The sequence below is a fragment of the Lissotriton vulgaris genome, chromosome 12, assembly GCF_964263255.1.
Source record: "Lissotriton vulgaris chromosome 12, aLisVul1.2, whole genome shotgun sequence".
NCBI lineage: Eukaryota > Metazoa > Chordata > Amphibia > Caudata > Salamandridae > Lissotriton > Lissotriton vulgaris.
In genome coordinates, this window is record NC_141700.1 from 249,429,058 (window position 1) to 249,455,396 (window position 26,339).

The window sequence follows — 26,339 nt, forward strand, 5'->3', positions numbered from 1 at the left end:
TGTGGTGTGTGTTTTGGTGTGGTGTGTGTTTTGGTGTGGTGTGTGTTTTGGTGTGGTGTGTGGTGTGTGTTTTGGTGTGGTGTGTGGTGTGTGGTGTGTGGTGTGTGGTGTGTGGTGTGTGGTGTGTGGTGTGTGGTGTGTGGTGTGTGGTGTGTGGTGTGTGGTGTGTGGTGTGTACGCGCGCTCTCTATTGAAGGAGGCCGACTTACCTCAGAAGCGGGACAGGAGATGAGCACAGCGCGTGGGTGTACGTGCGCGTACACCTGCTCAAATCGCAATGCGCGTGCCCATCACCTGTCCCACTTCCAACAATAGATCTCGCTGGAGACAGCAGCGCTTCGCGCTGCTTACGCCAGCTAGACCTAATAGTGTCACGTTAATTCGGAGTATCAGCCAAAGGCAGGCATCTTTCAGAGATGCACAACAATCTCAGACAAGTTCCACTAAGATGGCTGATGGGGAAGCTCAAGAGGTGACGAATTTCAAACAATAATAAAACAGGAATGTATGCGCTTTGAAAGGGAATGTCAGGCATAGGAAAGAGGAGATGTTCTTTGAAGTAAAGTATGAACTACTGTAAGGGGGGGGGGGGCGGTTTGGTCACGAATGCAGCCACCTCTTTAAAAAACAATATGAAAACCTAAAAAGAGCTGTCAAATCTTAGACTAGCTTCACACATCGGACAATGGGTTTACTCACTGCATGCCAATGCCAGGCTGTGGCATCTTAGGTTGGGCAAATACAGAACGGAACCACTAGTATGTAAATTGAAATAATGGGCATGTTCAGCACAAACGTGTACAGAGAACAGTAAGCCAGTAAAGTGCAAGTGGAAGGTTGAGGGAAAGGTTTGGAGAAGCGATGTTGGCTGAGCAAGGGGTTGGAACTGCATCACTGTCCGAGTGACTCTTTCACATGTATTGAAGAACAAGGTACTTACCTTTAGTAATGTCTTATCTGGTGGAGACTCTAGCTAGCTGCAGATTCCTTACCTTAGAATTATCCCCAGGCGCCAGACTGGATCCAGAAATTTTTGGTGAGCAGGACCCCTGTGCCCCAGTAGGTGGTACTGCTCTGTGTGGCATCATCGGCGGCGTCCACATCGGAAGTGAGGCACGTAATGCCTATATAGATGCCACACCAGTGATCTGACAGCCGTTTCTTCTCATGACTTTCCACAACAGGAGCTCAGAGCCACCAAGAACACTTACCACTGGTGTGTGGAACTAGGGCCCTGTGCCTATAAATCAGTTCGCAAAGCGGGCAGGATGGTGAGTCGGTAAGGAATCTCTACCGGATAAGACATTACTGAAGGTAAGTAACTTGTTCATCGGATAGGGACTTCTAGATGCAGATTCCGTGCTTTAGAATAAATACCCAAGCAATACCTCTCCGGAGGTGTGTCTGCAAGCTTGATTTAGACTAGGAAGTCCTGCAGGACCGAACAGGCTAAGTGCCTGTCCCGATTGTCCAGGCAGTAACGCTTGGTCAAGATATGTAACGTGGCCCACATTGCAGCCTGGCAGATGTCCAGGCCTGGAACTTCACGCGCTATCGCCGTGGTCGAAGCCTTTGCTCTGGTGGAATGAGAATGCAAACCCTCTGGGGGTTACTTCTTGGCCAATGCGTAGCAGATCGTAATGCAGAGCAGAGTTAATCAGGAGATTGTTTCTGAATGGCCTTACCTTTTTTGGCTCTGATATATCCCACGAATAGTTGAGTCCATCCGTAATGGTTTTGTGCGGTCAAGGTAGAACAAAAACTCTCCTTTTGGGTCCAGCCAGTGGAGTCTCTCCTTTCCCTTAAAGGGAGGAGGCAGATCGTAAAAAGTAGGCAAAGTGATGGACTGGCCAACATGGAATGGGGTAATTACATTTGGCAAGAATGATGCTCGGGTCCAAAGGACCAGTTTGTCTGGGAAGAAAGATGTATGGAGGCTGAGATGACAATACCTGAAATTCACTGACCCTCCGGGCATATGTAATTGCCACCAGAAAGGCTGTCTTGATGATGAGAAGCCTAAGAGAACAAGCAAGAAGCAGCTAAAAAGGGAGCACACATTAGTAAGGTAAGAACCAAGTTAATGTTCCCTTGAAGCATAATGAAGGGAGCTGGAGGAAACAGGTGTTGCAAACCTTTAAGGAACCAATTTACATGGGGGACTTGAAGAGGGAAGGCTGGTTTGACAGCCGTAGGAAGGCAGATATGGCAGATGAATACCCCTTCAACATGCCTAATGCAGAGCTATGCTGGGACTGAGTAAGGATAAATGAAAGAACTTGAGAAAGGGAGCGGATAAAGGGTCAACTTGTTGGGCTATGCACCATGCCACAAACTTGCTCAAATGACCGGCATATACCATCTTGATTGAGGGATGCAGAGCTTTCAAAATAACATTACAGACTACGGGCGGAAGGTTGAAAGCTGCCAATTGTCGCTGAATAATCTCCAAACATTAAGGTGGAGCTTTGACAGGTTTGGGTGGAGAACCCTCCCCTGCTACTGCAACAGAAGATCCTCCCGAAGGGACAACCTGATCGGAAGACCGATAGCTATGCTCAACATGCTGAGATACCAGACTCTCCGAGTTAATTCCGGAGCCACAAGGATGACTTGGGCCTGATCTTTCCTGATCTTCTTGAGAACTCTGGGTGGGAGCGGTATAGACGGCAAAGGGTACAGGAGGCCAAAGCTCCATTAAAGATGAAAATGTCGTGGAGCGAGAGGCTCCTTAGAAACTCCTGTGTGCAGAACTGCGGACATTGCACGTTCTCAGTCGGGACAAACAGATCTAACCAAGGCTCTCCCCACTGCTAAACGAGAACTTGCACCACATCAGGGTGGAGACGCCAATTGTGATCTTCTAGGCATCTTCAGCTGAGAACATCAACTCTGGCATTCACAGAGACCACCAGGTGTTGAACCACCAGGGAAATGCCTTGACATTCCAGTCATGTCCAGGGCGTAGTGCTTCTTGACAAAGGGTCCATGACCCCACCCGCCCTGTTTGCTGCAGTACCACATGACAGTGGTGATGTCCATTAAGACATGCACTAGCCTTCCCTTGGCGAAGGGTAGAAAGGCTTTCAATGCCAGTCAGATCACATGAAGCTTTAACAGTTTGATGTGGAGTCTGGATTCCGCCAGAGACCTCTCATTTTCAACTCTACCAGAAGGCCACCCCAGCCTACGAGTGACACATCTGTCACTACTGTCAGACCTGGTTGTCTGAGGAAGAGGGGTCTGCCGCTGACCCAATTGTGGTTTGTTAAAAACCACTGTAGATCTTTTGCAGTGCCCTCCGAGATCTGAACCATGTCGGTGAGATTCCCCTGATGATGTGCCCACTTGAATTTTATGTCCCACTGCAGAGCCTGCATATGCCAGCGGCCATGTGTCGCAAGGAGGAGGCCATGGGGCCCAGCAGCCTCAGAATTCAGTCTCCCTGAAATCCAGGATAGAGACTAAAACATTAGTATGATAGCCTGAATACCCTGGACTCGCCGTTCAGGAGGATAAGCCTGAAACTGCACTGTGTCCAGAATTACTCTGATGAAACACAGCGTCTGAGAAGGGGTCAGGGCTGACTATGGCATGTTGATAGGGATCCTCAGCAAGTGCAGGAGCTCCTCCATAGTCTGGAGGACAACTGCACGGGGTGAGTCTGCCTTCAACAGCAAGTCGTCGAGATAGGGGGGGGGGAGACTGGCTCCCCAATCTCTGCAGATTAGCTGCAACCACCGCCATCACCTTGATGAACACCCAAGAGGCACTGGTAAGGCCAAAGGGGAGCACAGTGAACTGAAAATGCTTGTGGTCTATCATGAACCACATTGTCTTTAAGGCTTTATGTGTGGCCTACAAGAGAGATATGTCAGTTATAGATTCCTTATCTTAGAATTACCTCTAGGTGTCAGACTGGATCTGGGGAATTTTTCTCTTAGCAGTACCCCTTCGCGTCGGTAGGAGGCGTCTGTCGACTCAACGTCTGTCATCGGCGTTGTGGTTGCCAGGATGACGTTGCGCTGTCTACTTGGATGCTGCCCCTGCTCGCTGACGTCAGTTCTAACAAGACTTTCCACGCCATAAGCGCAGAGCCGTGTGAGACACTGACCACTGGTGCACCACAACTAGGGCCATGAAAGGGAGTTCCTATCACTAGAAGTCAGTTCGCAGAGCAGGGAGGATGGGTATGGCAGTAAGGAATCTAGAACTAACCTATGTCTCTTACGTTTCCGAAGGTAAGTAACTTATTTGTCTGAAAGAGATTGTTAGTTATAGATTCCTTACCTTAGAATAGATACCCCAGCAATACCATCCCAAGAGGAGGGTCTAGAACCAAGTTCGCACCAGAAAGGCATGGAGGACAGAAAGGGCAAAGTAGCCATCCCTCAGACCTCGATTATCCAGGCAGTAATGTCTGGTGAACATGTGCATAGATGCCCACGTGGCATCCTGGCAGATGTCAATAAGTGGGACTTCATGTGATAAAGCAGTAGTTGCTGCCGTAGCTGTAGTGGAATGAGCCTGCAGCCCCACTGGAGGTTCCTTTTTAGCGAATGCCTAACAAATCTTTATACAAAGGACAACCCATCTTGAGATGGTACGCTTTTGGACAGCCCACCCTTTCTTGGCACCCACATAGCCAAGGAAAAGTTGATCATCCACCCGGAAATCTTTAGTCAGGTCAAGGTAGAAGGACAACACACGCTTAGGGTCCAGATGGTGGATTCTCTCCTCCTCTCTGGAAGAGTGCGGAGGTGGGAAAATGGTGGGCAAAGTAATGGTTTGTCCAACGTGAAAAGGTGTAACCACTTTTGGAAAAACGAGGGTCTCGTTCGAAGCGTCACTTTCTCCGGATGCACAGAGAAGAAAGGGGGCTTAGAAGAAAGAGCTTGAAGCTCACTCACTCTGCAAGCAGAGGTGATGGCAACAAGAAAAACAGTATTCAGAGTAAGGAGCCTGAAAGGACAGTTGTGAAGAGGCTCGAAGGGAGCACACATAAGGTAAGTCAAGACCAGGTTTAAGTCTCACTGCAGCATTATGAAAGGAGATGGAGGAAAGAGGTGAATAATTCCCTCAAAGAACCTGTTAACAATAGAAGACTTGAACAAAGAGGGCTGATCTGGTAGCCAAAGAAAGGCATAAATGGCTGCCAGATAGCCTTTAAGAGTGCCCAGAGCAGAGCCTTGCTGGGCTACAAAAAGAAGGCACAAAGGAACCTCAGAAAGAGGGGTAGCAAGGGGATCCACAGCCTTTCCTGTACACCAGGCCACAAACGTGTTCCATCGACAGTCTTAGTGGAAGGACGGCTGGCTGCCAAGATGACATTACAGACTTCGGGACGAATTTCAAAAGCTGTTAACTGCCGCCGCTCAATATCCACGCTTGGAGGTTGAGGCTGGACAGGTTCGGGTGGAGGACTGTCCCCTGCTGCTGCGACAGAAGATCCTCCCGAAGGAGCAGTCTGATCGGAGGATTGATAGCCATACTCAGGAGCTCTGGGTACCAGACTCTTCGTGCCCAGTCAGGAGCCACAAGAATGACTTGGGCCTGGTCACGCTTGATCTTCTTCAGCACTCAACGCAAAAGTGGTACAGGAGGAAAAGAGTACAAGTGGCCACAGTTCCACTCGAGAAGAAAAGCATCGCCGAGCGAGCGCTGCCTTGGAAACTCCAATGTGCGAAACAGCTGACATTGCTCGTTCTCTTCGGTGGCGAACAGATCTTACCAAGGCTCTCCCCACTGCTGAAAGAGACCTGGCAACAACTCTGAGTGAAGACGCCATTCGTGATCCACCAGGCACCGACGGCTGAGTTTGTCGGCTCTGGCGTTCAGAGAGCCTGCCAGGTGTTGAACCACCAGGGTCATGCCCTGATGTTCCAGCAATGTCCAAAGGCGAAGAGCCTCTTGACAAAGGGTCCACGACCGCAGCCTGCCCTGTTTGTTGCAGTACCACATGGTAGTGGTGTTGTCTGAACACCTGCACTGCTTTCCCCTTGAGGGAGGGAAGGAATGCCTTCAGTGCCAAGCGAATTGCCCGAAGCTCTAACAGGTTGATATGGAGCACGGACTCCGCCGTAGACCAGACTACTCTGATCTCGGCCTCTCCCAGGTGGCTGCCCCATCCCAGGAGTGATGCATCGCTCACCACCATGAGGTATGATTGGGGAAGGGAGAGGGATCTGCCTCTGACCCAATCCTGATTTGTTCACCACTGCAGTTGTTGCGCAGCTCCCTCAGAGATCTGGACGTAGTCAGAGAGATTCCTCTGATGCTGCGCCCACTGGAACCTCAGCTCCCACTGCAGAGCCCACATATGCCATCTGGCATGATCCACAAGCAGGATGCAGGAGGTTATAAAGACCAGCAGCCTCGCGGTCAGGTGTGACTTCGGCACATTGATAGTGAACCCCAGCAAGTGCAGGAGGTCGAAGACGACAACCTGGGGCGAGCCCGCCTTCAACAGCCAGTCGTCAAGATAGGGGAAGACTGGAACCCCTGCTCTGCGCAGATGAGTTGCGACCACCGCCATCACTTTCGTGAACACCCGAGGGGCACTGGTAAGGCCGAAGGGGAGCATGGTAAACAAACTGCTTGTGGCCTACCTTGAACCGTAGGTAGCATCTGTGGACTGGCAGGTCGGGGATGACAAAATAGGTGTCCTGCAAGTCTAACGCCACCATCCACTCTCCAGGGTCGAGGGCAGATAGGACCTGAGACAAGGATAGCAATTTGAACTTCTCTTTCCGGAGGAAGCGGTTGAGGGCCCGAGGCCTACGATAGGATGCAGGACCTTGTCCTTCTTGGACACCAGAAAGTAGTGGGAATACCACGACCTACTTCTGGCGCAGGGACCCTTTCAATAGCTCCCTTGGTCAAGAGAGCTGAAACTTCCTGGCATAGATGCACCAAATGATCCTCCGACATGCGATCGAAAGACGGTGGTATGGAGGGAGGGGTAGTCTTGAAAAGGAGGGGGTAGCCCCTTCGGACTATCTGCAAACCCCACCTGTATGACATGATGGATTGCCAGTGAGGTAGGTGATGGCGAATCCTGCCACCCACTGGCCTCTGACGAGCCTGAAAGGACAGACTAGGAGGGCTTGGAGGCTGCTGCAGAGGGGGAAATGGTGGACTAGCCCGCCCGCTGGTTCCTATACTCGCGTCGCTGGGTCCCACGTCCGTTGCCACGCAGAGGCAGGGCAGCTTGGGTGCACCAGTGGCTGGACTGGGTTGACGTGGTGGAGTGCACCTTCCATAGCCACGAAAGCCAGACTGTGGTTGATTGGAGGATGCAGCGAGGCCTAAGGATCTGGCCGTAACTCGAGAATCCTTAAAGCACTACAGCGCCGAGCCTGCCTGGTCATCAAAAAGGCGACGGCCATCGAAGGGCATGTCCAACAGATTTGACTGAACATCCCCCGAAAAAACAGACATCCTCAATCAGGCGTAGCACCAAAGGGTTACAGACGTGGCAATAGTTCTGCCCAATGAGACGGTGGTATCCAGTCCACAGCTAATTGTGAATTTGGCTGCATCTCTCCCATCTGCCACGGCTTGGGAGAGGACGGTCCGGGCCTCCTCCGGACTCTGGGGGAGCACCTGCACAACCGTATCCTTGATAGTATGGGAGTGTCGTCCCAAGAGGCACGCGGTATTCACGGACCGCAGTGCCAAGCTGGAGGAAGAGAACATGCGCTTCCCAAAATAATCCAGCTTCTTGGATTACCTGTCTGGGGGAGCAGAAGGGAATGCACCCTTGGAAGAAGAAGCTTGGACCACCAAGCTCTCGGGGAAGGGTGTTGGGTGACGAAAATGAGATCACCTGTGGTGAGGCGGTGGCGGCAGGCAGTTGTCCATTCCACTGGAGCCCATGTGCTGGGATTGGACCAAGTGCCCAGAAGGATGTCTGTGAGGGCTTCATTGAAGGCCAAGAGGGGTTCTGAGGAAGTTGCCGCAGGTTGAAGCACCTCTGTCCGGAGGTTATTCCCGACTGCCAATGGAGGGAGCTCCAGGTCCAAGGATTTGGCTGCACTACGCACTACCACAGCATAGGATGCTCCTACCTCCATATCCAGGGTAGGGGGAGAAAGCATGCCAAGGTCTTGGGAGGTGTCCAGACCACTGGCATCACCCAATTCCTCTCTCCAGTCCAGTTCTTCCAGCTGGTCTATCAAAGGGTCTAGCAGCCCCTCCCAGTCCTCATCACCCCCCTCAGGGTAATAGGGAACAACTGGGATGAACAAAGGAACAAAAGTACCTACAGTGTCGGATCCGAAGTCGGCTGGGCTCAGGGTTCATCTCGAGGATATGGATGGGAGCGGAGCCATGGAAGGTCGACCAGTGTCAATCCAGGCCTGGATCCACTGGGGCCCTCCGGCGCCGGGGCCAGAGCCACCGGAATTGATGGCCCCAACCCACTCTGAGGGGCCTGAAGGCGTACCAGCGGAGTCAGACTGCCCAAATATACGGCTGAGGGCTTCGCAGAACGTACAAAGCTGGGCAGGGGACACCCCGGCTCCTGGAAACGGGCGTAGACGCAGAGTCATCCCGGAGTCAGGCGCCGGAGATGGAGCCTTAGATTGACGATGCTCCGGATCCTGTGTCATGTCAGCCGACCGACAGGCAGTTGACGAAGAGCGATGGTGCTCCTAGGAGGGTCCTTCGGTCTGGCTCAACCAAGAATTTGGAGGCACCTGCTCTTTGACAGACCACTTGGGGTGGCAAAAGCTTCTTCAGGTCCACAGCACTCTGGAAAAGTTTGCTATTGGAACTTAAAACAGCTCCATCTTTTTCAGCTTTTAGAAATCCTTGATAACGTGTCTTTTCATACAGGGATCAGAGCAATCCTTTCATGTCCTATTTAGCACCATCCATAGGAGACAAAAAACGCATGCTTTTTAAACCATATCTGAACAAAATAAAATAAAATAAATATATATTTTTGTACCATGCATATTGTTAAGATGAACAAGTTACTTACCTTCGGTAACGATATATCTGTAAGAAACATTAGTTAGTGTTAGATTCCTTACCTTAGAATATCCCCAGGCGTCAGTCTGGATCCGGAAACTTTTGCGTAGCAGTACCCTTGCGCGTCGGTAGGCGTCGTCTGCAGGCGTCCCCTGCGGCTCTGCGTCCGTCGTTGGCGTCGTGCGCCGTGATGACGTCGCTGGAGTATATAGACGCCGCCTCCGCGCGCTGACGTCAGTTCTTTGTACACAGCTTTTCCGCGCCAGAAGACGCAGAGCCATGAGAGAACCAACACTGGTGCCATTTGAAACTAGGGCCCTGAAAGGGATGACCTTAACCCTAGGTATCAGTTCGCAGAACGGGGAGGATGGGTGGGTTCGGTAAGGAATCTAACACTAACTAATGTTTCTTACAGATATATCGTTACCGAAGGTAAGAAACTTGTTCATCTGAAAGAAACACGTTAGTGTTAGATTCCTTACCTTAGAATAGATACCCCAGCAAAACCAACCCCGGTGGTGGGTCTGCGAACCAATACATTCCTACACCAGAAAGTCCTGGAGGACAGAGCGGCCAAAGAAGCCATCCCTCCGGACTTGACTGTCCAGGCAGTAGTGCCTCGCAAATGTGTGCAGCGAGGCCCACGTAGCCGCTTGGCAAATGTCCTGCAAGGGGACTCCCCGGCCCAGGGCAGTAGTAGCCGCCGTGGCCCGAGTGGAATGGGCCCTCAGCCCAACAGGAGGCTCCTTCCGAGCCAAAGAGTAGCACGCTTTGATGCAGAGAACGACCCACCGTGAGATGGTCCGTTTATGTACCGCCCGTCACTTCTTCGCACCCACGTAGCCAACAAACAGTTGGTCATCCACCCGGAACTGGCGTGTGCGATCCATGTAAAATGAAAGCGCACGTTTTGGGTCCAGACGATGGAGCCGCTCTTCATCCTTTGAAGGATGCGGAGGCGGGAAGAAGGAAGGGAGGGTGATGGACTGCCCGATATGGAAAGCGGAAACTACTTTGGGCAGGAAAGAAGGTCTAGTCCTCAGAACCACCTTGTCAGGATGGATGGACAAGAAAGGAGGTTTGACAGAAAGAGCCTGGAGCTCACTCACCCTCCTGGCAGAGGTGATGGCAACCAGGAAAGCCGTCTTTAAAGTCAGGAGACGGAGAGGGCAAGAATGAAGGGGCTCAAAGGGAGCACACATTAAAAAGGTTAGAACCAGGTTCAAGTCCCACTGAGGCATCACAAACGGAACAGGTGGATACATGTGTGTGATGCCCTTCAAGAATCTCGTTACAATTGGGGACTTGAACAAAGAAGGCTGATCAGGAAGCCTAAGAAAGGCTGAAAGGGCAGAAAGGTAGCCCTTGATAGTGCCCAGAGCAGAGCCCTGCTGGGCAAGAGAGAGAAGGAACAGAAGAACCTCGGAGAGAGGGGCAGAAAGAGGATCCACAGCCTTTGCTGTGCACCATGCCACAAACTTGTTCCACCGACAGGCATATACCGATTTCGTGGAGGGACGCCTGGCTGCCAGAATTACATTACAGACTTCAGGAGGCAAGTCAAATGGCCTCAACTGCCGCCGCTCAATCTCCAAGCATGGAGGTGGAGACTGGACAGGTTCGGGTGGGGGACCGTCCCCTGTTGCTGCGACAGAAGGTCCTCCTGAAGGGGCAGGCGGATCGGGGGACCGACTGACATGCTGAGTAGCTCGGGATACCAGTACCTTCGAGCCCAGTCCGGAGCCACAAGAATAACTTGGGCCCGGTTGCGCCTGATCTTCTTCAGCACTCTGGGCAGAAGTGGTATAGGCGGAAAGGCGTATAACAGACCGCAACTCCACTCGCGCCGAAAGGTGTCGCCGTGCGAGTGCCGTCTTGGAAACTCCAACGCGCAGAACTGATGACATTGCGCGTTCTCTTCTGTGGCGAATAGATCTAACCAAGGCTCTCCCCATTGCCGAAAGAGGCCTTGCGCCACGTCCGAGTTCAGACGCCATTCGTGATCCATCGAGCACCGACGGCTGAGTTCGTCCGCCCTGGCGTTCAGAGAACCTGCCAGGTGTTGAACCGTCAGAGTCACCCCCTGACGTTCCAGCCACTGCCAGAGGCGCAGAGCCTCCTGGCAAAGGGTCCACGACCCCACCCCGCCTTGTTTGTTGCAGTACCACATGGCGGTGGTGTTGTCCGTGAACACCTGCACTACACTCCCGTTGACAAAGGGGAGGAATGCCTTCAGTGCTAGACGAATCGCCCGCAGCTCCAACAGGTTTATATGGAGCCGGGACTCCGCCGGAGACCAGATGCCTCTGATCTCCGCCTCTCCCAAGTGGCCTCCCCAGCCCTGGAGGGACACGTCCGTCACGACAAAGTGCTCCGGTTGGGGAAGGGAGAGGGACTTGCCCCTGACCCAATCGCGGTCCGTAAGCCACCACTGCAGTTGTCTCGCAGTGCCCTCCGAGATCAAGACGTGGTCGGACAAGTTGCCCTGATGCTGGGCCCACTGAAACTTCAGGTCCCACTGCAGAGCCCGCATCTGCCACCGGGCGTGATGCACCAGAAGGATGCAGGAAGCCATCAGCCCCAGCAGCCGCAGCGTCAACCTGACCGAAACCCGGGATAGCGGCTGAAAGATGGGAATCAACGCCTGAATATCCCGGACCCGCCGTTCCGGAGGATAAACCCGAAACTGCGCCGAGTCCAGCACCGCTCCGATGAAAAGGAGCTTTTGAGAGGGACACAGGTGTGATTTCGGCACATTGATGGAGAACCCCAGGCCGTGCAAGAGGTCTGCCGTCATCTGGAGGTGGTGGACGACAGTCTGGGGCGAGCCCGCCTTCAACAACCAGTCGTCTAGGTAGGGGAAGACTGAAACCCCTAACCTGCGCAGATGGGCTGCGACCACCGCCAACACCTTTGTGAACACCCGTGGGGCGCTGGTAAGGCCGAAGGGGAGCACGATAAACTGAAAGTGCTCCTGGCCTACCGTGAACCGCAGGTAACGCCGGTGGGCCGGCAGGACGGGGATGTGAAAATACGCATCCTGCAAGTCCAACGCTACCATCCAGTCTTGTGGGTCTAGGGCAGCCAAGACCTGAGCCAAAGTCAACATCTTGAACTTCTCCTTCCGGAGGAAGCCGTTGACGTTCCTTAGATCCAAGATAGGACGTAGGCCCCCTTTGTCCTTCTTGGGTACCAGAAAGTAGTGGGAATAGCAACCACGTCCTACTTCTGGCCCAGGAACGCGCTCGATGGCCCCCTTGGCCAAGAGGGCCGTAACTTCCTCCTGCAGAAGTTGCAAGTGGTCCCCCGACACACGGTGGTTCTGCGGTGGCATGGCTGGAGGAGTGGTCTCGAAGGGGAGGGAGTAGCCCCTTCGGACGATTTGCAGCACCCACCTGTCCGATGTGATCGTGCGCCAGCGGGCGTGGTGATGGCGAACCCTGCCACCCACTGGCGTCACGTGGGCCTGAAAGCACGGACTAGGAGGATTTTGAGGCAGATGCTGCGGGGGGAGATGTGGCCTGACCCCACCGTTGACCCCGACCGCCTCCACGGCGGTTTCCATGGCCGCCACCGCATTGAAGTGATTGTTGCGGTGCGTGGCTGGCAGCACGTGTGGGGGCGCCCCTTCCGTGGCCACGAAAGGAGCGAAACGAACCCGTTTGCTGGCGCTGGGTCGAGAGACCCAAGGACTTTGCCGTGACCCTGGAGTCCTTGAAGCGTTCCAGCGCGTGGTCCGCCTTGTCACCAAACAGATGACAGCCATCGAACGGCATGTCCATCAAAGTATTCTGGACATCTGCCGAGAAGTTGGCGGATCTCAACCAGGCGTGGCGACGAATCGCCACCGTCGTGGACATCGCTCTGCCTAGCGAGTCGGTCGTATCAAGACCACATCGAATAGAATATCTAGCTGCATCTCGGCCCTCAGCTACAGCTTTGCCGAGTTTTGCCCGCACCTCCATGGAGCCTTCTGGCAGCAGCTCCGCGACCGTATCCCACACACAGTGGGTGTAGCGGCCCAAGAGGCAAGCGGTGTTGCAAGACCGCAGTCCTAAACTCAGGGACGAGAAGACCTTCTTGCCATATTGGTCATACCTCTTGGATTCCCGATCGGGCGGGGCCGACGGGAATGCGGACTGGGAGGTAGAGGCCTGGATCACCAGACTCTCAGGGGTGGGGTGGGTGGACAGGAACTTGGGGTCGTCCGGACAAGGACGGTGGCGTCTGGCCACGTTCCGATCAACAGGCGCACCTGAAGAGGGCCTGGACCAAGTGCCCAACAGAACGTCTGATAAGGCTTCGTTAAACGGCAGCAGAGGCTCCTGTGGGCATGACCGCGGTTTGAAGACCTCAGTGAGGATGTTAGGCTTCACGGCCGCGACGGGGAGCTCAAGGTTTAAGGCCTTGGCAGCCCTCATCAACACCACTGAATAGGCAGCTCCCTCCTCCGATGCCACGGAAGGAGGAGAGACAAAACCAGGGTTAGGAGAGTCATCCAAACCACTGGCGTCCCCCAAATCACCTGTCCAGTCCATGTCATACTGACACTCACGTGACAGAGGGTCCTCAGACCCCTCCCAGCCCTCACCGTACTCCACATCATCACCATAGTCGGTGTCAACCATGTAGACCGGCTCCACAAGGTCGACAGGCCCCATCGGCGTCGAGCCCGGCGTCGAGCGACGCCGGTCCGACTCCGCGTCCGGTGAGGGTATGGGGACGCCGGCGCCGGAGCACCGGTGCCGCCTGAAGCCGGCACCGAGGAACCGGCGTCGCGCGGGGGCGGCGTCGGGGGTAACCCCGATGGAATCGGCGTCGGATTGGATGGACGTCCATCCGGCGTCGACCCCGAAGGCCCTAGCGGCGCCGGGATCGGCGCCGCCGGCGGCGCCGGTGTCGGAGCCGCCGGCGGTGCCGGTGTCGGAGCATCCGACGGCGTCGAGGTAGGGTCAGCTGAACCGCTAGGGCCTCCGGACGGGTTCACTGGGCCCTTAGGCGCCGTGGAACCCGCCGGAGGAGATAGGGCCCTCATGGCCACGAGGAACGCCTCTATCTCCTCAGGCGTCGCACCTTGCCCAGGGACCTGAGGGTATGGGGCAGGCCGCGCCGGCGACTCTCGCGGAGCCGCGGGGTTGGGGTCACCCGAACCCCCGGCCGCATCGCTCGAGCGTCGGGGGGAGTCGGGGGTACGATGACGACGCCCCACTTCTTGTGTTTCTTACCTGATGAACTCGACGAGTGATGTCGACTTCCGGAGCGCCCGGCGCGGTTCCGCGACCGCTCCCTCGAACGCTCCCTGGACCTCCGGACGGACCGAGACCGCTCTCGACGCGGGGCCGACACCCGGAGCTCGAGTAGCTTGCGGGACCGCTCCCGCCTAGCTTTGTTAGTCAGAGCCCGGCAATCGACGCAGGCGTCGACGTCGTGGTCGGGGCCCAGGCACCGGAGACAGAGTCGGTGATGGTCCGTGACCGACATCGTGCGGTCACAACCGTCACAATTTTTGAAACCGGGCATCCATACCAGGCACAAAGATAGAAATAACTTGGTCAAAAGACCGGGTACCGCTCTTCAGATCTGCGTCCACTGGCGCGGAAAAAAGAAGAACTGACGTCAGCGCGCGGAGGCGGTGTCTATATACTCCAGCGACGTCATCACGGCACACGACGCCAACGACGGACGCGGAGCCGCAGGGGACTCCTGCAGACGACGCCTACCGACGCGCAAGGGTACTGCTACGCAAAAGTTTCCGGATCCAGACTGACGCCTGGGGATATTCTAAGGTAAGGAATCTAACACTAACGTGTTTCTTTCAGATATAGTTATTACTGTCTGATGTCAGTTCATGTCCACCAATTATCTCTGTTCCTAATTACCTGTTTTTTCAATTGACTCTACTACCTCCATGCCACTCCATGACATTTCACAACAATCCACTCCACTCTACACCACTCCACATCACATCACTAACATTTATCCACACTGAAGAGTATTCATGCTGGTGTATAACATGACTAAAACACATTGGCAAAGCCAAATAGATCTTGCATAGGCAAGACCTATTGACTTAGCCAATGCTTGTTCAATTAAAGATATGATGTTCTAGGACCAAAGGCCAAATTAGTTCTTCTCTCTTGCAGACTTCCTTTCCAAATACCCATCTAGTGCACCCAACTCACACTTTCTTGGACCCTCGGTTAAACAGGTCTCTCTCTTTGTAAATTATTTTTAGTGAGCTTTATTGAGGTTTTAGGATCAACAAATAAGACAAGGCAGAGAGTGACACAAAGCACGTACAACATATACCATTGTATAGCAATCCTGTACCTCCAACCAATAATTCTATCTTCCCGGGGGCCTGTCCGGCACTCCTTTGGTCTTAAGCTAATTTGGCTCTCTACAAATACCAACATAGACCCAAACGTAGAAAGGAAACCTCCACTTCCAAGACAGACCTCTCACCACCTACCCATACATTTTCCATTGTCCCTTACTGTACCCCAATTCCTCTAACTCTTACATAAGCCACCTCACTGTGGGAGCTAGGGAGCTATTAGATATATATATATATATCGAGAGAGAGAGAGAGAGAGAGAGAGAGAGAGAGATCAAAATATGGGGAGTACATAATACGCACACCACACACTGAAGGATCTCCTCGCTCTTAAAATAAAATGGCCACTGTTCACACTTCCCCCAATCGTAGGCTTTTTACCGACCTCGGAGACTAGGATGGATGAATTGGGAGGCAGAGTCAGGATGCAATCTCAGACAGCTCTCTGTAGCAGGCTCTCCACGCACCGAGGCATCTTATCAGTAATAAAAATTAAGAACATTCACTCATGCAACACAGTAGTCCTACGTAGACTCATGATGCCCAATTATTAATCCACATTTCAGGAAACGACCAAAATGACTCAGAGCTTTTAAACATCACTGTAAAGCAATTTGAATGTCAATGGATGACAAATTGGTGTGCCTGAACAGAGTAAAACAGAGCTCATGCCTGGAGGTTCAAAACAGGTTGAAGCACATCTCCTTCCCTTGACACAAATACATTATGCTTAAGGATGTAAATCTCCCTATCTTCCTAAAAGTAATATTCTTGCAGGTCTGATAGGTCCTACACGACCTACTGGGAATAAAATCAAGAGATCTGAAAAAACTATTCTTCTTCAATAACTACTCACAACAAAGTAGCCATCTTTGAGTAAGGCAGATAAGCATTGTAAAAAGCAGAGCAGAACCCCGGTACAATTATTGCAATATTTTCACAAACAAGGGACTTAAGGAGAGGCCACAAAATCACTCTTGATAAGAACAGTGATAAAAAATACGGCGGCCATCTCTTAATTCCTTCATTTTGAGATGGTACCATTGGCTGCCAATTGTGAAATGAGCTGTAATTAACCCCTTAAGTGCGAAAACACCCCATCAAGCCCCCTGCCCCACTGCCACGGAGCCATACTTGATGTCTAGGGCAGTTTGCTTAAGTAAGACTTCATTAAAAAAATTCACAAAATGTACCCAGGCCACATTTGCTCCCCCCACCCCCGTAGGTAATTCTAAAAGGTATTTGTGGCCTCCCCTAAAGGGAACCAAAAAATAGGTAAAATATACAAAATGTTGGGGTTTTAGGATTAGTTATTTGTATAGCTCTGACTTTGAGTTACCCATATAATCATATATTTCAGAGGGTATTTTGCAAAATGTGTTCTTTCTTGCACATTGGCTTACGTCTTAAAGCCGAAACTGGAAAGAAATTCAGTTGATCATTAACAGATTCTGAACTATTCTGTGTACCCACACTTCCTGGAATAAAAAATTACCACATTTCAATGGATGAACCTATTGCATACCACAAGAAAGCCCCAAAAACACAATAAGGAAGCACCAACGTTTCAAAATCGACCCATTCTGTGAATGAAGGTATCTGCAGTATTTGGACCAGGCTTGGCTACCAACCAGGGAAACCTACCAAATGTTGACATTTATGAGAACTAGACAGCCAGGGAGTTTCAGGGTGGTGTGACTTGTGAGGATCTCACTTGTGTCCTTATCCAGAATGCCTTGTGAACCTTCATATTTTGGCTAACAGCACAAATTTTCCTCATACGTGTGAAGGGATGCTTTGGAACAAAATTCCTACCAGCAAGAGCCCTCACATTTCTCCGAGCAACAATTCACCTGCGACAGGAACTGGCCTAACCCCGGACGATGTGAAGTCAAATTCGAGTCCCCAAATGCACAATCAGCCCCTCAATATTCAAATCATATCAGGTGTACTTTTCAGGAAGCATTGGCCTGTTTTTTGGGCCGCTGACCTGTGTCCCAAAACGTAGGTAATCAACTCTAGGAAACAGACCTTTAGGACGCCTTAGGGTCAGTTATTAAGAATGCACTGACTTTCGTATTCAATCACCTGGGTTTTAACACAAAACTGAAAACAGATCTTTGACGATGTGCTTTAGGGAAACAATGAATTTGTTTTTTTTAAGTTCTGGGCGATACTTGCACATTTTCATCCCCTATGTACTGCAAAGTTATAAGCCATGAACAAGCAAATGGAAATTAGGTGAAATAAAGGTTTTTATTTTATCGGCCTCGGAACTCGAACTTCTCACCTGCAGGTTACACAAACCGGCAGTCTGCACTCGTTCCACCAGCTATTTGACGTGTTAGTGACGTTGCAAGGCAGTGCCACGTGAGCCAGTGTGACGATGACTCAAGGGCTGAGCACGTGCACAGAGTAACTCTGTTTCCTGGCAGGGCTTAGCTCTTCACACTTCTAAGCTTGACAAAATGAGGACAATTGCGCAGTCAAATGAGGATAATTGTTGTATGAATGCCTAGCGACAATTCTGTTGACGGCATATGCAATATTAAAGTGTTACTTTCCAGGGAGGACAGCAAGGCCAGCTGTCAAGAAAGTCAACAGCTGGAGAGATGACGCACAAGTAACGCATCTGCTAATGTCGTCTTCAAAGATCGACCTACTTTACATCCTGACACCATGATTCAGCTCAACCCATCCCCTATGACTGCGACAACAAAAACGGTGACCTTATAGAGCGATGTCAACTGGATTCTGAAAACAGAGGATAGGATTCCGAATATGTTGCTGGTGATATGTATTCAAAGCTATTAAAACAAACCGAGCTGTTGTCAGTCTTTGTACCGTTTACAAAATGAAGGATTGGAATTCAAATTATATATCAGTCATTGATGTTTGGGAGCCAAAGCTATTCAACTCTACACGCCTGGGACACTTAGAAAGGCAAAATGGGGAGGTTCGGAATGCGAATTACAAATCAGATAGTTCTGGGACGTGCTAATACTCAGAGCGCAAACCCAAAGAGGAGAAATTTGTACTTTCTAAATTGGTCATAAACCCTATGAAGGTGCTAGGCAGGAAAAGGTTTATGACGAAAAATGGGTAATGTAGGGGTCAGTTGTAATGGTGAGAATAAGTTGCAGCGAGCACTGCGTCATAATATAAATGTAATGAGGGGCTTTGCCATCACGGGAATGGTGCATCAACATCTGCTCTCCTCCATTAGAGGCCTAGGATAAGGGGCATGCTACACAGCCCTACCTGCACCTGCTGCGTGCCATCTGTGAAGTTGCGGGGTGCAGATACTGCATAGACTTTACTCAGAGTCCCAGCAACTGCACAACCACAACTTAACACCATGCCTTACCTTAAACCCCCCCAAAAAAACCACAGCTATGGAGCAAATTGTATGCAGCTGATGGAGCACCTGCAGAGAGCATGCCTTCGGCCGCTCCTGGAGACTCTGCAACAGTGCCCTTATCCCTGTATTATATGGATAATTTTCTCAAGGAAATTCGTTCTAGAATCTGACCGTTCAAGGTGGACTTTAAGTCTTGCGTCCAGGTTATTCCCCGAGAAGTCTTTGAAATTGAAGGGGCGAGAATGACTTGGAGCGGACAGTAGATGCACGCGCAAAAGATCAGGCGATGCTCTGGCTTAGAGAGGCGGCCCTCATGGACAGCAGGTCAAATTGCAGGGCAAGCATGAGGATCTCAAAAATAGAAGCATACAAGGTGTACCTTGCGGAGCAGAGAGAGAGAGAGATTACATTATGGCCTTCACCGACGAACTTCTACACGTGATCCAGGGAGAGGAGAATGCTTCTTCACCGGCCTTCAACAGGGCACATCAAGTGACACCAGTGACTGGTCGCCCCAACTCGGCTCCAGACATCTTGACGTGGGTCCACTTTGTCACTGAAAAAGAATTCATCCTGCGGGCCACCAGAGGTAATCCAGACTTGGTGTTTCGAGGCCATACGGTCCCGCTTATCAAGATCTCTCCACGGTCACTCTGTGCAAGAGGCAAACTTTACACCAATCACAGACAGAGTGAGGGAACTGGCCATTCGCTATCAATGGGGGCACCCCTTCGGTCTCTTGTACAGTGATCCATGCGCTCCTTGTCCGGAGCTAAGCACTTGATGGGGGATCAAGGATGCCCCCTCTGGTGGAGTCTCTTCACTGCGGTACAAAAGGGGGTGGTAATGGACGGAGCATCTGAACCAATCAAACACTCACACCCAGTCAAAAGATCTGGGTTTAATGCATCACCGTTCTTTAGCCCACTCTGCCACCCCAGTTCAGACATGGCTATAAGCAAATCAGTCTGACCCTGTGCCTCATGGGAACAGTCCAGCCCGAACTGCCAAGCCATGCCTTCCCTGGACCGGAAACAAGCTTCCGAGGACCGGTTTCTGGCATTCCAGCCGTCTTCAGCCCGGCTTGCTTGAATCCAGTGGCAAAGTGAGCAAGGGACTCACGTCTGAGCATACCCTGCCACACTTATGGCGGTCAAAAGCGGTACAAAAGGGGGTGGTAATGGACGGAGCATCTGAACCAATCAAACACTCACACCCAGTCTCTTCACTGGCCGGTAAGACCACTGGGGACAGCCTATGCCCTATGTGGAGTACAGTGTACCTACTAGGACAAGCAGCAAAAATAGACTGAATCTCAGGAGACCAAGCAGGACATCATTACCAACCTCCAAAGCATTGCGAGACACCCTTTTCCGTCTACCTCTGACACTGGACCCTCACGATTTGGCAAAGAACATGCGCTCTTAGCACAGACTGACATTCTCTCCACTGCTGTGGGCCCTGTGGGCCTGCATCTTGGTTAAGCTGGAAGTGGGGGTCCATGCCACACTTCATAACATGTTGACATGCAATGAATTCCCTGCAGCCCGCCCATCCCACTTCGCACTGCAGTAGGGTGATATCTGACGGGATCTGTGCGCATACACACTGATCTCCACGGGATGCAGAGGACTATGTTGTGGCCCGTTGGACCATTATGGTTTGGTTTTGCGGTTTATTTTTCCTTTTCAGGGCAAGCACTTCATGGGGGATTGCACCCGGGTCCTGCGCTTATGCTCCATACACTGCCTCATCAGATTAATAACCGCATCCCTTGTCAGCCCTGGGCACCGATGGCGTCAGAGCTTCCTTTGTTATATGGGGACAACATCACACACTAAGTTACTTTCTTTAAACATCTGGGGGTTTAAGTTCACCTAGTAAGCGCAAGCAAGTGTGGAGGTACCTCTTACAGCAGGAACCAGAAGCTGGTCTCCTCCAGGAAACTCATCTCCTGAGGGTGGATAGTCGCCACATGGCATATCTGAAATATCTGCATTGATACTGGGTGCATGCACCACTAAAACACTGGGGTTGGACATCTTATGCAAGGCAGGCTACTATACTAGTGTCCTGAAGGAAGGTCGTTTCTTAACGCTACATATCTTAAGGGGTAAGCACCCACTCACGCTGCTCAATAGCTACGCTCCTAATCAGGCACAGGATGCCTAAATCCAGCATGTTTTGCGGGACCAACTGTCTGGGGTGGAGGGGGACACTACAGTGGGTGATGATCTCAACCTGGTATGGGATTCAGAATTGGACAGAAGCACAGCAACAGATCAGAGTACTGGAGCGTTGTCTGCTCAGCTTAAACGCAACATCCTGGACCTGGGGTTGGTAGATGCCTGGCTCTAAAGACACCCGGAGTAGTGGGACTACTCGATCTACTCATGTGCATGCCTCATACTCCTGCATCAATTACATCTTCCTCACTCACTCCCTACTCAGGGACTTAGATACTGCAGCCAACTCAGACATTTCCATTTCAGATCATGCCCATGTAGAGTTGGTGTGGACCAGCAACACGCAGTCCCGCAATAGTGCCTTCCTCCACACATCCTTAGAGACCTAGTAGATGTAGCGGAAATCCATAAGGGCCTTGTGAACTATTTTGACCTAAACGCTCTACCAGACACCTTTCCACACACGCTCTGGGATGAGATAAAGGCAACTATTCAGGGGGGATGGCCACTATTGCTATTACCAGGGTGCAGGAATCTAGACTAGTGAAGGCAGACTTGACAACTGAGATCAAGGCCTTGGAGACCCGTGATCATACGACCCCAACTAGGCACAACAAACGCCAAGCTAGCAATCCTGCGTGGCCAGCTGAAGGCGTATAGGACTAACAAGGCTGAACGCTCTTTCCCAGCCCTGAAACAAAAGTTTTAACGAGGAGGGGAACATATTAGGGTGAATGCTTGCTTGTAAACTACACCAGCACCCAGCTAGGATGCACATAGCTTAATTCCAGACTGGGGCAATAACTTGGGCTACTACTGAACGATATAACCAAAGGGCAAAACATGACTTAGCAGACCCTATATAAGCAGGAAAACATTCCCCAGGACTTGATTGCACTTATTTACAGGCCTGTGATTGGGATCCCATTGATCCTAAACAAAGGGAACTCCTTGATGCTCCCATTACTCTGGAGGAGCTGCGCTGGGCAGTTTGGAACCTGCCACGTGGAAAGGCACCATTTCTTGATGGGTTCCCTGTCACATTCTACTGGCTATTTCTTCCACACTTGCAGGACCAACTGTTGACGTTCTTTAACTCCTTCAGCCGTGTCACAGGTCTCACACCAACCTTGGCAACGGGTGAAATTGCACTTGTACCCAAGCCTAGAAAAGACCCCACATACTGTTCTTCTTATCGCCCCATTGTCCTCCTGAACACCGATGCAAAATGTTTTACAAAGATCCTGGCCACTCGGTTGGAACGATTCCTCTCTGGCTTTATCAATCCTGTTCAAGTAGGATTTATACTCAACAGACAGGGTGTGGACAACATTCGTCTGGTTGCCCACCTAGTCAAAATGTCCCACCACCATAACATTCCAGCATGTCACCTCTCGCTTGATGTGGAGAAGACATTTGACCGGGTGAGTTGGACTTTCCTTTGAGCGGTCCTGGGCAAGATTGGCCTGGGTCCAGATAGGATTACCAAGATCATGGCTTCCTAAGTAGCCCAACAGCTTCCATCAGCATTGTCGGTCAGTATACAGCGCCCATCCACAATGCCAGGGGCACTTGTCAGGGGTGCCCGCTATCACCCCTCCTTTTCCCCTTGGTGGTTGACCCCTTGACAATCACCATTCTGAGAACCACAGAAATAGTTTGGATTCCTTTTGATGGTGGAGATCAAAAGATAAGCCTCTTTGTGGATGACCTCTTACTTACCATCACTGTACCAGCGACCTCCCTACCAGAGGTTGTTAAAGGCCTCTCTGCGTTTGGAGCCGTCTCAGGGATTAAAGTTAACATGACTAAATTATTATTATTGTTCGCTTTTATATAGCGCGCAGCCACCCGAAGGCATCCCGGAGCTAGACAGGGGTTTACAACGGACTATGCACCAAGTTGCCTGAAGAGCCAGGTCTTAAGGAGTTTTCGAAAGGGTAGCAAATGGGATTCAGCAAGAAGGGAGGGGGGCATTGTATTCCACAGTCTGGCCACATTATAGACAAATGACCTACCTCCACTTCTGGCTCTAATTATTTTCGGGGTCACTGCTAGGTGGAGATGGGCAGAGCGAAGGCACCTTCGAGGGAGATAGGGGGTGATCAGAGTTATGTTAATAGCTGGGCCACTGCTCCAGAAAGTCCTATGTGCTATGCACAAGGCCTTAAATTTGACTCTATTGGCAACCGGAAGCCAGTGTAGCTTTCTTAGGGCTGATTTCTTTTTCGGTACCCCAAGCAATAATGTGGCTACACAGTTCTGCGCCACTTGGAGTGTCCTTAGCGTTGCAGCAGGTGCTCCAAGGTATAAAGAGTTCCCATAGACCAGACGTGAGAGGACCAGGCCCTGAATTAGGGATCTCCTTGCACTTATTGGTAGGAGGGGGAGGATCTTGCCCAACAATCTCATAGCACCGAAGGACGCTCCAGTTACTCTTATCGCCTGGTCTTCAAATCTAAGGGAACTATCAAGCCAGACTGGAGAAGGGGCTGGTCCCGGACAGTTTGGCCAGATCTTTTTAAGATCAACGCCAGAGGTGTTACCCAGTAGCATCAGTTCAGTCTTTCCCCCATTTAGCTTAAGGCAGGAGTGTTCCATCCAAGACGCCACTTCTTCCATACAGGATTCCAAGTCAGAGAAGTGGTTAGGGGGCCATTGAGGGAGATTACCAGTTGGGTATCATCTGCGTAGGTGATGATTTTTATCTCGTATGGCATAATGATGTCAGCCAGAGGCTGCATATACACATTGAATAAAGTGGGCCTCAAGGAGGAACCCTGGGGGACACCACAATTGAGTCCCAGAGCGCTAGAAGTAGCTTCCCCTGAGAAGACCTGAAAGGTCCTATTCTCTAGGTAAGATTGAATCCACTTGAGAGCCACCCCAGAAACGCCTCTCCTCCTGAGTCTCTCCCCTAGTATGTTAAAGTTCACCATATCAAACGCTGAGCTTATATCAAGGAGGATGAATGAATGAATGAATTAATTAATAATTTATTGTGTGGTTACTCAAAACCATTGCATTAAAAACATAATACAAAAAATAAACAATTTAAAAGAGAAACGATGCAATGAAAATCTAAAGGGCTAAAGTCCATGGTCTTTCAGTCCAGCATTTTTTTTTTTAAGCTGAGCAGATGGCTGTGTTAGTCTAGGTGCAAGGTGTTATATGCCTCATCGCAGATTCTTATCTAGTCGTTTGACAGGGAGTAGACATTAGTTTCATGCGAATCTGTTGGACGAATTTACCGAACATGGCCATCTGCTTGACTATGTTCAGTGTGTACAGTTGGTGGACTGCCTCCTTTACAGTCGTGTGCCCAGTTGTAGCAAAATGGACCTAAGATAAACTCTGCGGTCTGAGCGCAGGGCCGGGCAGCAAAGTAGGAGGTGAGCCAAGGACGCTTATATTTGCAGAGCCGTTCTGGTAGACTCCGTGATATATAATTCTTTGAGAGGTAGAGGGTGCAGTCTGAACGCTAAAATCCTGTGTAAAGCTGGTCGACCCACTGCCTGCATGAGATGGAGTTTGGGGTTATGCTCTGTGTGTGGGAGGGTTTGGGACTCGTGGAGGCCTCTTTCTGCCAGCGATTCCAAATCCAGGGTACGAGAGCACAGACAAACTTGCGTTTTTATTGTACTTTTGATGGCAGAGTATTTGATTGTCTCAGGGTCCCAATTCTCCAGTGCTAATTTCAGTAAGTCTTTGGCCGCGGCGAGAGTAGCAGACCATGGGTTGCCAAGTTCCAAGAAGATGCTTTTGAACACTGCCTTCATTGTATTTTCTTGTGCCGCTGTTGTAAGGTAGAAGTATTTACTCAGCGAGGACATCTCTTCCAGTTTTTGTTGGTTCAAGTTGAATTCTAGTCGCACTAGAGTGTTCCTGGTGCAGGCGGAATAACTTTTTGTATGCCGTACAGTTATTTTTTCCAGGTCTTTAGCTAGTTTTCCTGGAAACGCCTGCTGTGCGTAATTAAGGGATGGCATTAATTTTGCCCTCAAAACTCTTTGGGTGGCCGTTGTTGTGGGGCTGTGTAGAGAGGCGTGTAGCTTACAGAGGGCGTAGGTGATGCTTTTCCCTTTTGTTTGAATTTTGTGGAGGTGGATTCCTGGGCGGCCTGTTTCGCTGAATCAGACTCCCAAGTAGTTGTAATCTTTTGTGAAGTCTGGAGTCAGTTGTCCAAGCCTCCATTTTACTAGTTCTTTTGGGGGATAATGCCCGAAAATTACTATTTTGGATTTGGACGGGTTGGCCACCAGCTTATTTTTGACATTGTAAGTTGCCAGTGCCGTGAGTGCTTTTTGTAAGCCTGTTTTGGTATGATCTAGGAGTACCAAGTCATCGGCATATTGCATTAGTTGGATCTTAGCGCCCCCAATCCTAGGTGTTGCTAGAGTGGCTCCGGTCAAAGCTTGGCCCATGTCTGCAGTGTATAAGTTGAAAAGCAACGGTGCTAAGACGCAACCTTGCTTTAAGCCGCGGTCCGTTTAGATTTTTTCTGTAGCAGAATCGCATGAGAGTTTAATTCTGACCCACGTTCTTAGATACAGGGATTGAATAGCTTTTAGTAGAGCTGGGTTGATGTTGCAGCGTGCCAGCTTCTGCCAGAGGATGGAGCGATCTACGTCGTCGAACGCTGTAGAATAGTCAATAAAGCAGGCGAAGAGAAGGAGGCTTTTGCGAGACACAGCTTGTTGGATAAGGTATGAGAGAGCAGTTATGTTGTCCACCGTTGATGCGCCGGATCTAAACCCTGTTTGGAAGAAGGGCAAAAGCCCATCTGTGCTGACCCAACTTGATAGTTCCGCCAGGAGGGGACTTGCGAATCCTTCCCCTCGATGTCCAACAGGGCAATCATGCGGTAATTTTTGGGATCGGATTTGGGCCCTTTCTTATGTATTGGGTGCAGAAGCGACCCTCTCCAGGAATCTGGAACGTCTCCCAAGAACCGACATTCTGTGTATAGCTGGGTCAACTTTTTTGTCCGGAAATCTATGTCTGCCCTAAAGAGGGAGCCGGGCAGGCCATTGAGGCCCGGTGCCCCGTTATGTCTAACTTTTTTTAGGATTGTACAGACTAGAGTTTTTCCTGGGGGCGTCATCGTCCAATGTTTCCAAAGTGTCGGTGGCGATGTCTAGTTCTTCACTCGCGTTAAGGCCTTTATTTGAGGAAGATCTACTTTGATCTTCTATATACAGTGTTTTTACGTGACCGACCCAGGAGCGTGCATCAAGTGAATTCTCTCTGTGATTGTCTCCTTGAGTTAAGGTGTTTAGGTATCTCCAAAACTCTTGGGATTTGCAGGGTCTTAGCAGATCAAAGATTTTCAGCCATTTTGCCTCAATACATTCGCATTTCACGGCCCACACCGTCTTTGAGTGACTTTTTCCGGCTTCTTTAAGTTGCCTTTTGGCCGATACTGTGCCGGTTTTCCAGTAAGCTCTGCGTTTGGCGTTTAGCGCTCTCTTTAATTGCT

The 26,339-nt window shown here is 50.9% G+C and overlaps 1 protein-coding gene across 2 annotated transcripts in view; it reads right to left on the reverse strand.

Moving 5' to 3' along the window:
* The window catches only part of JOSD2 (Josephin domain containing 2), a 107,090-nt gene that overhangs the window by 58,380 nt on the left and 22,371 nt on the right, over positions 1-26,339 (reverse strand). Inside the window, exon 1 of one of the 2 annotated variants that reach the window (XM_086947762.1) lies at positions 15,699-15,789. The exons of the other annotated variant lie outside the window; for it this stretch is intronic. The gene's annotated coding sequence lies outside the window, so the exon portion shown is untranslated. Of the gene's footprint in view, positions 1-15,698; positions 15,790-26,339 lie in introns of those variants that run through there. 2 annotated transcript variants of the gene reach the window in all.